The sequence below is a fragment of the Thamnophis sirtalis genome, unplaced genomic scaffold (genome assembly GCF_051295495.1).
Source record: "Thamnophis sirtalis isolate CommonGarterSnake01/CBP01778 unplaced genomic scaffold, rThaSir2_p1.2 scaffold_11, whole genome shotgun sequence".
NCBI lineage: Eukaryota > Metazoa > Chordata > Lepidosauria > Squamata > Natricidae > Thamnophis > Thamnophis sirtalis.
Genome location: NW_028261391.1, coordinates 26,473,574 through 26,490,555, shown reverse-complemented (window position 1 = coordinate 26,490,555; position 16,982 = coordinate 26,473,574). Strand labels below are relative to the sequence as shown.

Sequence of the window (16,982 nt, the reverse complement as noted above, 5' to 3'; positions counted from 1 at the left end):
GGAAAGAAACATGTTGGTTTGTTACTATAATAGAAATAAATAGCCTCTCCCTTCCGTACAAGGCAGCTGTATCCTGCATGTTTTTTAAAACGATTCTGCATTCTTCCAGGCTGGAACAAACTATCAATATGATTCCCATTTAGAAGTGAAGTTTAATTACTTTGGGGGATTACAGCCTATATGAAGTAATTCTTTAAATTTAAAAAAAAATTAACCAAAACTATAGTTCTTTCTGGGCTAAAGAAATATGCAATGCATCCAGCATGTGATGTGATAAATGTGTAATAAGACACATTTATCTGTCACATCACACACACCTGCAAGAATAGAGGATAGTCCAGTGGTGAAATTCAAATTTTCTTACTACCGGTTTTGTGGGCGTGGCTTGGTGGCCGTTGCAGGGGAAGAATAGTGCAAAATCATTCCCTCCCCACTTCTGGGCCAGCCAGAGGTGGTATTTGCCAGTTCTCCGAACTTCTCAAAATTTCCTCTACTGGGTTGTGTGGTTGAGGCAAGTGAAGGAACCAGGGAGCAGCAGCAGCTATGCCTCAGGCATTACTCTAGGCAGGTGAGGCGCAAAAAGGAGTGGGAGGGGAGGAGCCAGTCAGTGCTGTGATTTACTGGTTCTCCGAACTGCGCATAATTGACGCCACAAGTTCTATAGAACCTGTCTGAACTGGCTGAATTTCACCCCTGATTCTTCACCAGCTAAGAGTATAACTGGATGTCTATTAAACAAAACAAAATAATGTAGAATGAAATTTGGGGGAAAAGCAAAGAGATAATTCAGTAATGCTAACTTTGGGGATGCTGGATCTTGTTTGAAAATTTAAGCTGCACTTTCTGCTTGACTTTATATTTGTAAATAGCCACTTTTTACAAAATGACATAAGCTTCTATTAACCATCGTCTAGCTAAACATAAATCTCTAAGCATGACACTTCTGGAAATTCTCGCCACTCATAAAACTGCATTCCAATAAAAGAATAAAAACAAAGAACAGGTGAGTGGAGTATTGTTACTAATCTTAAAAGAGTAAAAGAAATCTGAGTCATATTTCATCACAAGATAGGTGAGCTTCATTCATCAGCAGAGCTTGAACAAGGAAAAGGGCCTTTTAAATCACAGTATACTTAAAAAAAACATATGGGTTTGGCATATTTTATTTCTCTGTTTTCACATTTGATCAGAAAATTCTTCTTCACCTCCACTGATTCTACACCAGGACCAGTGAGTGAATTTTCTGATGCCTTTCCGATATTTTAGATTCAGTTGCTACAGTCTCCTGTTTCTGACTGCACTGCTGGATTTTATGGAAGTTCATGTACCTTGAGGATATCAGGTTGCCAGTTTCGGTTCTTCCCACAGATAAAAGATGGAGTTTTCTCTCAATGAATCCTGTTATTCTTCTGTACTCTCAGAGGAACGACAAACTATTCTTATTATATATTCATGTGGTTTTGAAATGCTTCCTTATTAATACGCAGTTATGTTTAGATAGGCTACTTAGAAAGAGGTTTTTTTAATGCCCAAATCTGATTTTTCTTTGTCCTGATGAAAGAAATGTCCTTCTGGGTTCAGCTCCAAGTGGGAGAAAAGACACTGGAGACATGGAGGCTGCTTGGAAAGATGGTTTATTGTTGGACAGGGCCACATGGCTTGAGCCCTGAACAGAAAAGGTGATCACATGCTTCAATGTTGGTGGAGAAGAAGAGAAGGGAGGGAAGGGCTTGCTAGGCTTTTTATAACCTGTTCATTCCCACCTCTCTGTTTCCTGTTCCTGTGTAAGAAATGTATTCTGATTGGTTGTCAGACTCCCATGGGGCCATGCAGGGGCTACTCTCTAGGCTGTGTTTTGAATCCAGATTTGGTTGAGTTCTCAGATGCCATGTGCTCAGTTGAGTAAAGGGCCAATATTATCATGCTTTTACTCCCATCCCCCCCCCCCCTGGAGCTGCAGTGGAGAAGTCTTTATTATGTAAAATGGACTAGCTTGGCCTTCTTAATGGCCCATTAACAATGAGGATGGGCAGGAAGCTACAGGCAACTATTCTGTCTTTTAAAACATGTTTCTTTCTTTTCATATCCAGAGAAATATTTTGCCTTTTCAATATTTCCTAGGATATTTCATTTTTCTGGGAGAGGGCTGGATGATAACTTCCCACAGTCCTTTATTCTTAATAAGACTTCTTAATTTTCTTTCTTGAATGTTTTTAAGGATCTACCCAGGGGCAATTCCGTCTTACCCCAATAAGATGCACCCTTTCCTCATATTGTCAAACTATCAAAAAAAGAGTGAATGTGACCAAGATATGACCACTTCTTGATTACTTGTTCTTCTGAATGGCATGTGTTGTTTCAAGGTTGATTTGCTTCATCTTTTACGTTCCTTTAGCATTTTATAGCGCAACTGTGTTTATTATTTTATTTTATGCCACCATGGAGATTGTTTCTGAACAGTAGCAGATAAGTCAACAAAGAAACAAAGTCAGCAATTCTTACGGTGATTCAAGAGAACAAATCATTGGCATGCCTGTCAAGGAAGTAATAGTAAAATGCTCAAGGAAAAGCATAGAATAAAATCAAGCCAGTGCCAGGTGTTGGTGCTGGCCATCTAGGCCTTAAGAAGAACCTAACATTTGTCCATAACATTAAGTGCATTCATGCGGGATCAAAAATTGAAGAAGGATGTGACTGTCATCCACCAATTCCATTAATACTATTTAAACAGTACTGTAGCACAATATAAATTGGTGAGAAATTCTATTCACATCTTTTACTGCCAGAGATGTGAATGCATGAAAGATTCATCTTAATTTCCTTTTGAAGTATAGAATGAAGTTGCCTGGGGCATTGCCTTAACTTCAATAAGTACAAAATATTGCAGTGAAAGTGATGAATTGGCTACATCATGCCAATTCTTTATGGTCTTCATTGGCTCCTAGTTCAGTTTCTGGTGTCATGTCAAGGAGCAGATATTAATTTTAAAGGCCCTTCATGGCTGTGGAACTTCTTTTCCTTCTGCTTCTTCTACACTCCTAGTCCAAGTCCATCTTTATGGGGTCTACTCTTGCCCCTGTGAGATGCAATGAGTGCCTATTCAGAAACAAGCTTTCTAGACATTTTGGAATCCTCTTTATTGTCTTTGCACACCAGACAAGATTGCTTTTGTCTTTCTGAAATTCTTATTACTGTAATGAGATAATGCTGTAGAATATTTAAACTTTTGACTGTTCCTTTTGTGCTCAGTGTTATTTGTTTTTCATTTTACTTAGCATGCCTTATATAAGGTTTGTTTTTATCAATTGTTTTAACTTACTGTTTTGAGTTTTATTGTGAGCCACTTTAAGATAATTTTTAACAGGAAATTATATGCACATGTTTTCAGTAAATAAATATGCACAACATTGTGTTCTGGTTGCTGCTTAAGCCATTGGTTAGAGATTAAGTATGATTTTCTCTCAAGGGAGTTGGTCTTTGGGGCATAATCTTTCAGTGGCTGCATGCCAGCAGCTGAATGGGATAAGAGACAACAATCCAGGGCACCCTTTTCTCTCTTCCTTTCTGCTCATTACTATTCACTCCTATATTTTTTCTTGCCTCACATATGAAATTAAGCCAAAGCTTAAGTAAAATCAGACGAAGCCATAGGTGTCATGCCAAGTTCATGGGAAACCTGGGGTGGGGGGGGGGGGGTGGGAGAAGTAATATCTGCTGATTGATAGAAATAAAATCACCTATATTAAATAGAGGAATTGTTCAAAACACTTACAATACAACACAACACAACACAACACAATGCAATAACAGAGTTGGAAGGGACCTTGGAGGTCTTCTAGTCCAACCTCCTGCCTAGGCAGGAAACCCTATAGTGTTTCAGACAAATGGCTATCCAACATCTTCTTAAAGACTTCCAGTGTTGGGGCATTCAGAGTTTCTGGAGGCAAGCTGTTCCACTGATTAATTGTTCTAAGTGTCAGGAAATTTCTCCTCAGTTCTAAATTGCTTCTCTCCTTTATTAGTTTCCACCCATTGCTTCTTGTTCTCCCTCTTCTTTGTAGCAACCCCTGAGATATTGAAACACTGCTATCATGTCTCTCCTAGTCCTTCTTTTCATTAAACTAGACATACCCAGTTCCTGCAATCGTTCTTCATATGTTTTAGCCTCCAGTCCCCTAATCACCTTTGTTGCTCTTCTCTGCACTCTTTCTAGAGTCTCCACATCTTTTCTACATCTTGGCAACCAAAACTGAATGCAGTATTCCAAGTGTGGCCTTACCAAGGCATTATAAAGTGATATTAACACTTCATGTGACCTTGAGTGTATCCCTCTGTTTATGTAGCCTAGAACTGTGTTGGCTTTTTTGGCAGCTGCTGCACACTGCTGACTCATATTTAAATGGTTGTCCACTAGGACTCCAAGATCCCTCTCACAGTTACTACTATACACTTAAACTCTATTGATGTAGAGAAAATTATGTGCTTCCATAATTCCACATTTATTTATCATTTGTATGTTTGAATTCCCAGGGTCTGCATTTATAGAAGAGTGGCTAATTACTAAATTTTGTGACTGATATTGTTTTTAAAAAAATATGAGAGAAAATAGAAAGTCAGAGTTCACTCCTTTAATTTAATTAATTTAATTTGATTTGTTCAACTTAGGCATTGCCTGATTCCAGACTGAAGCCACTCAAATAAACAAGGTAAAAAGTACAATAGAATTATTTTTAAAAAAGACAGAGCCAAGATTGTGTGTCTGTCCAATAATATTCTCACATTTTAATGGAACTTAAAAAGCATTATTAATGTTCAAAAATGTAGTAAAAAACAAAATTGATCTAAATAACATTATATATATATATATTTAAAAAGAACTGGAACAGAAAAGAAAAAAGCACTTAAAGCAAATAAATAATTTACATAAATCAGGTCATTTCATTTTTGTAATTAACAGGAAAAGTACCTTAATCCCACTTAAGTTAAATAGACATACCAAATGAGTGGTATTTTTTTTCTTTTTAAAGAATTAGGTTTGATTTCACTATTTTGCTTTCAGCTATAAATGCCAGTTGGGTCACTTTTCAAGATGGATTGGAACATAAGAAATGTATGAGCTGCCTCTTTATAGTGAAAAGGGTAGGAAGAAGCTGAAAATGTGCTTTGACTACATTCCCTTGAGCCTGACCCATCAATAGGCAAATATCTGAGTACTTCAGACAATAGGCAGCATTGAACAGACTTCTCCGGCTTGTACTCTTCTGCTTTCATGAATCTACAATTCCCCAATTTTCTGCATGACCTGACGGCTAGGAATTCTAGGAGTTGCAAATCCAATATGTAGACAGAGAAAGGCTGGGGAAGACTGGCATAGAGCCTCACATTATGCACACTTGCCAGTGAGCCTAATGATCTGATTTATTTGAATAAAGAGTCCATGCTTTTGTGAGCTAAAATTAAAAGCTTGAATTTGTCCTTGTAAAGACAGGAGATCAATTTCACAAACAAAATATTCCCTTTCTTGCATACTCACACTACGAGCAGATTCATCCAAAGTTAAGCTAGGAAGGAATGGAGCAAGGATCCGCTACCACATTCCACATTTTGAAACCACATCCTTTGGCTGAGGAAGAATGTAAGAAGAGATTTTTTCCCCCTGGGCCAACTCTAGATTGATGTAGTTGAGATTCAAGAGTCAGGCTTTTCAGGGAGTTCATAGGACTTTGTATCTAACCAGATACCAAAATTCCCCAGATTTTTCTTTTGAAATAACATATTGGGGGGCTCTTCCACTAGGCAGTGCTTCTCAACAACTTTAAGAAGTGTGGACTTTAACTTCCAAAATTCCCCAGCCAATCATGCAGCTACAGTGTCTTTAAGGCAGTGATGGCTAACTTTTTTGTTGTTGCGTGCCAAAAATGTGTGCATGGGCATGTGACATTGCATGTGTGCCTGCACCCATAAAGCAATACATCCACAGACATGTGTGACTTGTGCATGTGTATGCAACCCCCCATGCTCCCTCTCCTCCTTGTGCATGTTACCCCCCCCTCACCCATTTTTTGCTTCCAGTTTAGTGCAGGAGGCTTTCCAGGCCCAAAACAGGGCACAGAGGAACCTCGTGTGGCCCCAAAGCACCTCATTTTTGGCCTGGAAGCCAGTGGTGGGTTTCAAAAAAAATTTGAAACCTCTTCTGTAGGTGTGGCCTGCTTTCTGGGTCGAGTTTCAAGTTTCATTTTATTTATATGCCGCCCTATTCCCGGTGGGACTCAGGGCGGCGCACAAACCCAAGGGGGAAGGGAAAAACACAAAAACTACAAAAGTACAGGGCATTTAAAAACAACCAACAGCCACACGATTTGAGAGGGGAAGGGAATTCATCGACCCCAGACCTGCTGACACAGCCAGGTTTTAACGGCTTTTCGGAAGGCCTGGAGAGAGGTGAGGGTCCGAATCTCTGTGGGGAGTTCGTTCCAAAGGGCCGGAGCCGCCACAGAGAAGGCCCTCCCCCGGGTAATGGCCAGGTGACATTGGCTGGTAGACGGAACCCGGAAGAGGTCCACTGGTGGAACCTCTTCTAACCGTTTCGGTAGATTTGACGAACTGGTTCTACCAAATAGATGCGAACTGGTAGGAACCCACCTCTGCTGGAAGCCCTCCTGCACCAACCTGGAAGCCAAAACATGTGAGGCACCAAAATGCAATGCAAGTACCCCCCTCCACGCATTTGCACATGCATCATCCACATGCGCCCCGCCCACTGTGCATATGTGGCACAGACCCGAAGACCAGCTGGCCATTGGAAGACTGGCTCATGTGTGATAGAGCTGGCCTTGGGCCATGGCTGGTGTGTTCGCAGAAAAGGCTCTGCATGCCACCTGTGGCACGCACGCCATAAATTCCCCATCATGGCTCTAAGGTTTCCACAGAGGCAGAGGGAAGCCTTGTCCCCATCAGTAGCCAAGCTTTTCTTCATCTTCAGAGATTGAGCAGAGATGCAACTTTTTCCTATGCTAATTCTTTCCAGCAAGGTAGCGTTTGTGTTTAGATTGTATTTGAGGTAGCACTCCATTGACCTTAGATGAACTAAAAAAAAACACCTAAGCAAAAACGGTTGTGTTTAAATGGGAGACTATCAAGGAAACCCAGAATTGCAGTTTAGACAGAGAAGTTGGAATCACCTTCCAAACCACCTTCCAAACCACTTTGATATATTTGGCATATATATATGAAATTACCAGGAGTTGACTTTGATTCCAGAGAACATTTATCTTCAACACTGCTATCCTTTCCAAATACAAGGGCCATACAGATACATTTTATGTTTATTATTTTCAAGGGACGTTAATCTTATACTCACATACAAGGTGTCCAAATATTTTTACCAAGTTACACAACTGCGCAAAAATTTTAATTAGTTGTTATGTTGCCCTGTTAGTATTTTCCCTAACAACTAATTGTTGTAGTAAACCATTTCTTGTTACACTATACTCTTTTATTATAAAGGTTGGTGAAAGACTATAATATATTGGGATTTTGAAGATTGACATACCAGTACTAAAGTGATTTATTTTGCTTAATCCCACTGATTTTGATGGTTTTAATGTGTGCTTATTGAATGGTGCAGACACTGTTCAATTAAAATCCACAGCTCCTCATCAGCATAATGCTCAATGAAGCGGTGGACGTGATGAACCGGGGCCTTGAGGCCGTTAAGAACTGGATGAGAGCTAACAAACTGGTACTCAACCCAGACAAGACCAAGTGGCTGTTGTGTTTCCCTCCCAATAATTTGGCCAATGTTCCATCACTCAGGCTGGGGGGTCAAATTTTACACCCCTCAGACAGGGTTCGCAACTTGGAGTCCTCCTGGACCCACAGCTGACTTTCGACCATCATTTGTCAGCTGTGACCAGGGGGGCATTTGCCCAGGTTCGCCTGGTGCACCAGTTACGGCCCTACCTGAATCGGGAGGCCCTCACAACAGTCACTCGAGCCCTTGTGATCTCTAGGCTGGAATACTGCAATGTGCTCTACATGGGGCTGCCCTTGAAGAGCATCCGGCAACTTCAGCTAGTCCAGAATGCGGCCATGCGAGTGATTGTGGGCGCACCGCGGTTCGCCCACATAACACCTATCCTCCGCAAGCTGCGCTGGCTACCTGTTGATCTCTGGGTGCGCTTCAAGGTGCTACTTACCACCCATAAAGCCCTCCATGGTAGTGGATCTGAGTACTTGAGAGACCGCCTTCTGCCGATTACCTCCCTCCGTCCCATCAGATCGCACAGATTGGGGCTCCTCCGAATTCCATCCGCCAGTCAGTGCCGACTGGCGACTACGCGGAGGAGAGCCTTTTCAGTAGCAGCTCCGACCCTTTGGAACGATCTCCCCGTGGAGATTCGTACCCTCACCACCATCCAGACCTTCCGCACAGCCCTTAAGATCTGGCTATCCCATCAGGCCTGGGGATAAGATCCTAATCCGCCCCACCCGAATGCTGAATGAATGTTGTGTTTTTACTGTTTTATTTTATTTTATTCACATATTTTATGTTTTGTCTTGCACTCCCTCCCACGAATTGTAAGCCGCCCTGAGTCCCCTCAGGGAAAAGGGCGGCCTATAAATGACAAATAAAACTAAACTAAAAAAACTAAACTGTGATTCCCTAAGACACATACATCCTTTTCAATTAGTGCTCTACAGTTTCTACCAGTTACTTCAATGGAGGAGATAGCTGCAGTATGATAGAAAGTAACTACAAGGAGCTCACCCTCTGATAAGATTCCTCAAATTCCAAACCCTTCTGGAGAGCATGAGCTTGGAAAGTTGTTCCAAAACTAGACTGAACTTGTAATGACCTAAGCAGAAATATCAATTCAAACTGTACTCCAAAATGTTGTTTGCAACACCTAGGATTTTTTTTAATGTACCTTTCTGATCAGCTTTTTTTTAAACTACTTTTCCTAAATAACTTATGCAATTACAAACAATTAAAACAACATTTCTAAGCTCAAAATGTGCTGTATTTATTTAAATGTTTCTCATAGCAGGAAACAAAGTATTTCCTTATCTAATTCATCATTATCCATATTGGACAGTCACAATGATTTCAATGTCATATTATTAGACAAGGGGAATGATGATAGATCAAATGAAAAATCATACACCTCCTCCAAACAATTCCTCCCCAATTTTAGTCAAGATATTGTGTCTCTCGCACTCTAAATTATTGCAGCCATGTCTATTTTACAAAGGAAAATCTGAGGCTAAGTTTAATTAATGGTTACCTTGGCTACTTCATCATTTAATTGACTCTTTTCTCACAGAAAACTAAGAATAAAGAACCCCACTAACTTCAGTGAAATTTCTTTTTAGAATAGAATAGAATAACAGAATTTTCTTCTTTTAGCTTCCACGCATGTCAGGAACGGGAAACAAAGTAAAGAAATTTAAAGTGAGAGTAAGTATTATAAAAATAAACACACCCTGAGATGTAATTTCACATGGCACCTGTCTGATTTTTGCAAGGACATAGTGATCAACCAGGACTTCACTGAAAGTAAGCAATCCTTTCCCCCGTTGATTTATGTGGAAAAGAGACAAGAACCATTTCAAACAGAGAACAAGTAGACTCATTCATGTTTGGTTCAGGTATTGCTGACAAGGTTATTTCAATCTCCCTTGTTGACCTGCGGCCTCCAGACCAAAATACTCTGGTGTAATTGCAAAATAAGAAAAGCTGTCCATCCTGTCTTATGAGTCCATCCACCTCACCTTTCAGCTTGGGATCAAAAGGGCCATTGGAAGAAACAGACAGACACAAACACTTTCAAAGTATACCCCAGCAAGAGAAGACGTAGAAACAGTACATGGCTATTGATCCTTTTTTACCACCAAGAATTTTTTGCCCGCTAGTTTTGCCCTCCAATCAGTTATGCCTGTTTCTTTTGGCTGCCCATCCATGCTTCCTCCCATATTGGCAAATGTGTTGAAGTTAATGTTATTGATCTATGGATGACACTTATTTCTGAGACATTATGGATGCACATAATGACTAAAAGGATATTGCACAAACAGATTTTTTTTAAAAAAAGTTTTGTATTATTATATAAACCACCAAGAGCCATGGTGACATGGTGGTTAGAATGCAGTATTAGTGGTTTAGTGGTTTAGTGGTTTATTAGCATTTGTAGGCCGCCCTTTTCCCTGAGGGGACTCAGGGCGGCTCACACAAAACCGGGAAGGGGGGGAATACAAACATAAGATAACAACATATAATAAAATAATAACCAACATACATTCATCATTCGGGCGGGGTAACTATCCTATCCCCAGGCCTGACGGGCGAGCCAGTTCTTCAAGGCTATGCGGAAGGCTTGGACGGTGGAGAGGGTACGAATCTCCACGGGGAGCTCATACCAAAGGGTCGGGGCTACTGCTGAGAAGGCCCTCCTCCTTGTAGTTGCCAGCCGACACTGGCTGGCCGATGGAATGCGGAGGAGGCCTAGTCTATGGGATCTTATAGGTCGCAGGGAAGTAATTGGCAGAAGGCGGTCTCTCAAGTATCCAGATCCACTGCCATGTAGGGCTTTATGGGTGATTAATAGCACCTTGAAGCGCATCCGGAGATCGACAGGTAGCCAGCGCAGCTCGCGGAGGATAGGTGTTATGCGGGTGAATCGAGGTGCACCCGCAATCACTCGCGCGGCCGCGTTCTGCACTAGCTGAAGTCTCCGGATGCTCCTCAAGGGCAGCCCCATGTAGAGCACATTGCAGTATTCCAGCCTAGAGGTCACAAGGGCCCGAGTGACTGTTGTGAGAGCCTCCCGATTCAGGTAGGGTCGCAACTGGCGCACCAGGCGAACCTGGGCGAATGCCCCCCTGGTCACAGCCGTTAAGTGGTGGTCGAATGACAGCTGTGGATCCAGGAGGACTCCCAAGTTGCGAACCCTCTCTGAGGGGTATAAAATTTGACCCCCCAGCCTGAGTGTTGGAATATTAGCCAAATCTTTGGGAGGAAAACACAACAGCCACTCGGTCTTTTCTGGGTTGAGCACAAGCTTGTTAACCCTCATCCAGTCCATGACTGCCTCAAGGCCCCGGCTCATCACGTCTACCGCTTCATTGATTTGGCACGGGGCGGACAGATACAATTGAGTATCGTCCGCATATTGATGGTATCTAATCCCGTGCCTGCGGATGATCTCTCCCAGCGGTTTCATGTAGATGTTGAATAGTAGGGGGGATAAGACCGAGCCCTGCGGCACCCCATAATTTAGGGGCCTAGGGGACGATCTCTGCCCCCCCACTAACACCGACTGCGACCTGTCCGAGAGGTAGGAGGAGAACCACCGTAGCACGGTGCCTCCCACTCCCACCTCCCGCAGTTGTCGCAGAAGGATACCATGGTCGATGGTATCGAAAGCCGCTGAGAGGTCAAGGAGGACCAGGATGGAGGAATGTCCTTCATCTCTGGCTCTCCAAAGATCATCGATCAATGCGACCAAAGCGGTTTCTGTGCTGTAACCGGGTCTGAAGCCTGACTGGAAGGGGTCTAGGTAGTTTGCTTCCTCCAAGGACCGTTGGAGCTGGAAGGCCACCACCTTCTCAACAACCTTCCCCAAGAAGGGAAGGTTGGAGACCGGGCGATAGTTATTAAGGACAGCTGGATCCAAGGATGGTTTCTTCAGGAGGGGTCTCACCACCGCCACTTTCAGTGTGGCGGGGAAGTTCCCCTCCCGAAGGGAGGCGGTTACAACCGCCTGGATCCAGCCTCGTGTCACCTCACTGCAGTTAGTAACCAGCCATGAGGGACACGGATCCAGAACACAGGTGGAGGAACTTACAGCTCTCATGGCCTTGTCCACATCCCCGGGGCTAACGTCCTGAAACTCAACCCAGAGCTGTTCTACTTGGTCCCCCTGTGCCTCGGCTGGAACTGCAGGTGTGGAGTCCAAGTCCGACCGAAACCGAGCAATTTTGTCCGCTAAGAATTGGGCATATTCTTCAGCTCTGCCCTGCAAGGGTTCCCCCGCCTCCCTTTTGTTCAATAGGGAGCGGGTTATCCTAAACAGGGCGGCTGGACGGGACTCAGCGGATGCAACCAGGGTGGCTATATGCGATCTTTTTGCTGCCCTAAGTGCTCTGGTGTATTCCCTGGTGCAGATGGTTACCATTGCTCGGTTCGATTCGGACTTATCGGACCTCCAACGGTGCTCTAGGCATCTCCTCCGGTGCTTCATCTCCCGGAGCTCCTCGGTGAACCAAGGGGGTCTCCGGGATCCGCCGCCTCGGAGGAGCCGCAGTGGCGCAATCCGGTCGAGGGCCTCCGACGCTGCCGAGTGCCACGCAGCAGCCAGAGTCTCTACCGGACTGTGGGCGAAAGTGTCAGGAATAACCCCAAGCTCTGTCTGGAACCTTGACGGCTCCATAAGACGCCTGGGGCGGAACCACCTGGTCGGTTCCTCCTCCCTACAGTGGGGGTTTGGCCTCCGGAAGTCGAGCCTCAGTAGGCAATGGTCTGACCACGACAGGGGTATGATGTCGCTCCCCCTCAGACCAAGATCACAAATCCACTGCTCCGAGAGAAATACGAGGTCAAGCATGTGTCCCGCTGAGTGGGTTGGGCCTCGAATTACTTGGGTCAAGCCCATGGCTGTCATGGAGGCCATGAACTCCTGCGCCCCATCAGAGTTTTCACCGAGCGACGGCAAATTAAAGTCCCCCAGGACCATCAACCTAGGGAACTCAACTGCCAGCTCGGCTACCGACTCGAGGAGCGAGGGGAGGGCTGCTGCAACGCTGTTGGGAGGCAGGTACGTTAGCAGCAAACCCACTTGACCCTTGAGGTCCAACTTTAACAGCAAAGACTCACACCCGACAATCTCCGGAGCAGGGACCCTACGAGGAACTAACGACTCCCGGATAACGGCGGCCACACCCCCACCCCTTCCCTGGGCTCTCGGCTGATGCAGCACCTGAAATCCTTCTGGGCACAGCTCTACAAGGGGGACTCCTCCCTCTGGGCCCAGCCAGGTTTCAGTAATACATGCCAGGTCTGCCCTCTCGTCTAAAATTAAGTCCCGGACGAGAGGAGCTTTATGTACCACAGACCTGGCATTTAGCGACAACAGCCTGAGACCAGGGTCCTGACTACTTACGCCATCTGGTCTTGGAGTGGGACTCCCAGGGCCGGAAGGAGGGATCTCTGTAATGTAGCGAACCCTCCTTCCCCGGTAATGGCCTGCCCTGAAGTCCCCGCCGTATCTGCCCCTCCCTGTTACGACCGCAATACCCCGACCCTCTCCCGTGTCTCTGGTCCCCTCAGCCACCCCCGTAGCCCCCGCAACTCCCGGCAGTATTGTAGGGTATTTCTACCGACTGCCAGCAGTTTGACTCAAGATTGACTCAAGATTGACTCGGCCTTCCATCCTTCGGAGGTCAGTAAAATGAAGAACCAGATTGTTGGGGGCAATACGCTGGCCTCTCTTAGAAAGGGCCCTAAAGGACTGTGAAGTGGTATATAAGTCTAAGTTCTATTGTTAATACATTATATTATTTTGATACTAGACACCCTGTAACCCAGGAGGGTCATTGTTACAGAACAATTTCCTTGCCAGATTCTGCAGTACCTTCAACAATGGCAGAGCTTCTAATGTATTTGAAAAATTCTTTAAAATTCAGAGATGTATCTGCCTTGTTGAACTGTATAGCACAGTTAAACAGCAGCAGTTGACCACAACAAATGTTTTATAACATTTATGTCATAAACAATTTTATGATAATTTTATGTCATAAAATGTTTTCTAAAATTTATCAGATTTTAATTCTGCAGGATTCATGGGTCTTGGATTTTGGAGAGACTCTGTAGGTTAATCCATTTGAGGTAATTTGGTTGAGAAGGTTTTGTCCTTTGATGCACTGTTTCTCCCATCAAAGATTACAGACATAAGAAACCCAGTTCTATAGCTTGATAAATGATTATTAACACTCTAATCTTTAGATCACTTAAAACATTGAATATATAAGAAGAAAGAAAGGTTATTATATCAGTATTAACTAGGATTTAAAATATTGATGTTAATAAATGTAAAATTATTGCACCAATATATCCAGAGCAGGCAATATCATTTTGTGTAAAAATATTCTTGGAACCAAAGAATCCCTTAGAAAATTTCTAAACAAAGAATGTATTTTCTGAAAATATTTTTCAGATAAACTGGAATTCCTCTCAGAACATAAATTAATTTGGGAATAATATTCATGTTAAAAGTGTTCACGACATGTAAAACTATTTTGGATATGAGATTATAACCTTAGGGATGGACAAAAAAGGAACAAGAATCCACTCCATTGTAACTATATGAAACTATGATTACAAAATTGCTAGCTTTTTGTTAATCTCCTTTTTCCATTTATTTTTATACACCAATAAAGTACATTAGATTGCAAGTTTTAGATTTTCTTTGGTTAACAAATTACATTATCATTTGAAACTTTATATTTTTTAAAGCTGCTGCTTGTACTGATGTGTGTTTCTTTGTATAATGGAACCTCTGGTCACGAACGCTTCTGACCATGACCAAATTGGGTTCCAACCAAAAAATTCGCAATTTTTTTTTGCGGCCAATTTCCCTTTCTGAGCCATTTTTTTTTGTAAGCGCCAAATTTCATAAATTAGATCCAGGTCATGACCAAATCGGTTTGCGACCAAAGTTACGGAATGAATTATGGTTGTGACCAGAGGTTCTACTGTATATTTATTTCAAGTTTAATAAAGGAACTGGGTGGCAGGGTCTGGGGGGAGAGAACCACAACGCAAGAAGTATAATAAACTAGGCCCATCTATTAGAAAAAAAGCTGAAAAAAGTTTTGTCCTTCCTGTCAAAAAGAATACCAGCAAGAAATTTAGGGTTAAGAATTAGTGCTTAACTTGTTGTTGTTGTTTCTTTTCCCTCCCCAAATGTTTACTTTTGTGCTATGCCTTTTCTAATCCTATAATTCTGAAGACAAGCACTGTGCCATGAATAACCTTTGCAAGCTGTCTTACGGGGGGGTGGGTGTTCAGCTGAACTGTAAACAGATCTTTTAAATCAAGGTTTGAGAATTTTCTGGCTTAAGAGCTGAACTCCGGGAACTTGTACTAAAGTAGGATTGTGTCAGTAGTAGGCATGCATTCCTCAAGCTCCTCCCCCCTCAACCCCACCCATCAATCATCACTCTGTGCTTGGAAAGCAGGAACAAAGGGACTCTACATTTTCAATGTACAGAGGAGCAAAGACTAATTAAGACAGGTTTCTCTGTGCCAAAGTTTCTGAGGGGCCGACAATTCTGAGAAATGAGTGCATTTTGGTGAAATGCATCTGCCCTTAGACACAAAACTAATTCATTCGGGACTCTTTTCTTTCAATATGCATCAGTATAGATGTTATTGAACCCATTCATTAAATTAATTTACAGAACATTGAATTGCAGAATTTACAAGCTTCTTAGTTCCACGCTTGATCAATGAAGGGAACAACAGACTTATATCACCACTTTCAACTGATGTCTGTCAATCTCCTGTTTGGAAAACCATAGCCCAGCAGTCTTGTGTGTTTAGCGCAAGATGTCTGATTCCTTCCATATTGCTTGGATTTCAACTTCTGTCTACCCCAGGAGCAAGGAATTCTGGGAGATGAAGTCTAAAACACCTGGAGAAATCTAAGTTCTTACCTGCGTTCTGGCTAATTGTGCTGTATTCACATTGTTCTTTTTTTTTTTTCATAGTAGCCTCTCAATGCCCTGCCAGAATTTCCTTTCCAGTAAATAGTTCTGTCCTTTTGGGAATCAAAAAATAAGCCTTCTTTGGCTCATTGCGTGTCATAATTGTTGGGAAGAATATTTGAAGTCCTGACAATAAAGCCATGCCTGATAGTATTTAAGCTGTTTCAACTTCTTATCTTACAGAAAAAGGAAATGAAGGAATGTTTTTTCAGTCCAACTATGACTGTTCCTTAAGACACGTGCCAGCAAGCAGATCCCTTACAGATGCTGTGAGTTTCACAGAGAAAAAGTCTGCCAATTTTTTTTAGTCATGTTTCCTGTCACATGGAATAGGTGACACATCAGAAGCAGAATTTGAAGCCACAAGCCAAAGAGTGAAAACGGGAAAAGTTTATTTATACTCTTGCTTGACATCTCCTCAGCTGCTATAATTTGGAAGTTATTGCTTATAATAGTTTGTCTCTGGACTCCAAATTGTTGTTTGAGCAAACATAAATTTAATTTTTTTGTCACAAAGGAAATAAGAATGTTATACAAATTTACAAAAAATGAAAAGAATGAGTGATCATCAACATGTAACATCACATTTCTGCCATTTGTTTATCTGCTTATTATCTTTTCCTGGCTCCAAAGCAGTTTGATAATTTTATCAGTTTTCCATATGTTTTATCAAACAATCAGATTATGCTAAAATCTTATTTCAATAAGTAGCAGTGATAAATATAATTTTGACTATACTGCCTGAAGCCTAGCAAAATGATCTGCAGCTTCTCTTCCCCCCTGTGTGTGTGTGTGTGTGTGTGTGTGTGTGTGTGTGTGTGTGTGTTCTGCAAGGGACCAGTTAAAATTATTGCTTGAAGACAGAATCAGCCAACCAAAACTTTGTGCTGTAGACGTTTTGTCTTAGAGGTGAGTTTCTTAAATTGGAACTGGACAATTACACAGACCCACAATTTATTTCACACAATGCCTGAATATCTTTAAATTAGGCTTTGAATTGATTGGGTATTATTAAATTGTCCAGAACAGGGACAAACTTTATACTGGATATGCACAGGTGGTATTTTGTGTTGAAAAATATTTCCAATTATAACTATTAGCCCATTTTCTGCTGCAAATGATTAATAGGCACAAACCATTATCATTTATTCTCCATGCTCCAAATTTCTATGCCTTCCCATCCTTGCCGATTTGCCTTGACATCAGCAATGATTATC

At 42.5% G+C, this 16,982-nt stretch overlaps 1 long non-coding RNA gene across 1 annotated transcript; it reads left to right on the top strand.

Annotated features, from left to right (window-relative positions):
- The first annotated feature begins 2,314 nt into the window (after positions 1-2,314).
- On the top strand, positions 2,315-16,005 carry LOC148043573 (uncharacterized). The gene is made up of 3 exons (XR_015697965.1): positions 2,315-2,363; positions 4,666-4,706; positions 15,949-16,005. It is a non-coding gene; the product is annotated as an uncharacterized LOC148043573 (long non-coding RNA).
- Positions 16,006-16,982: the final 977 nt, after the last annotated feature.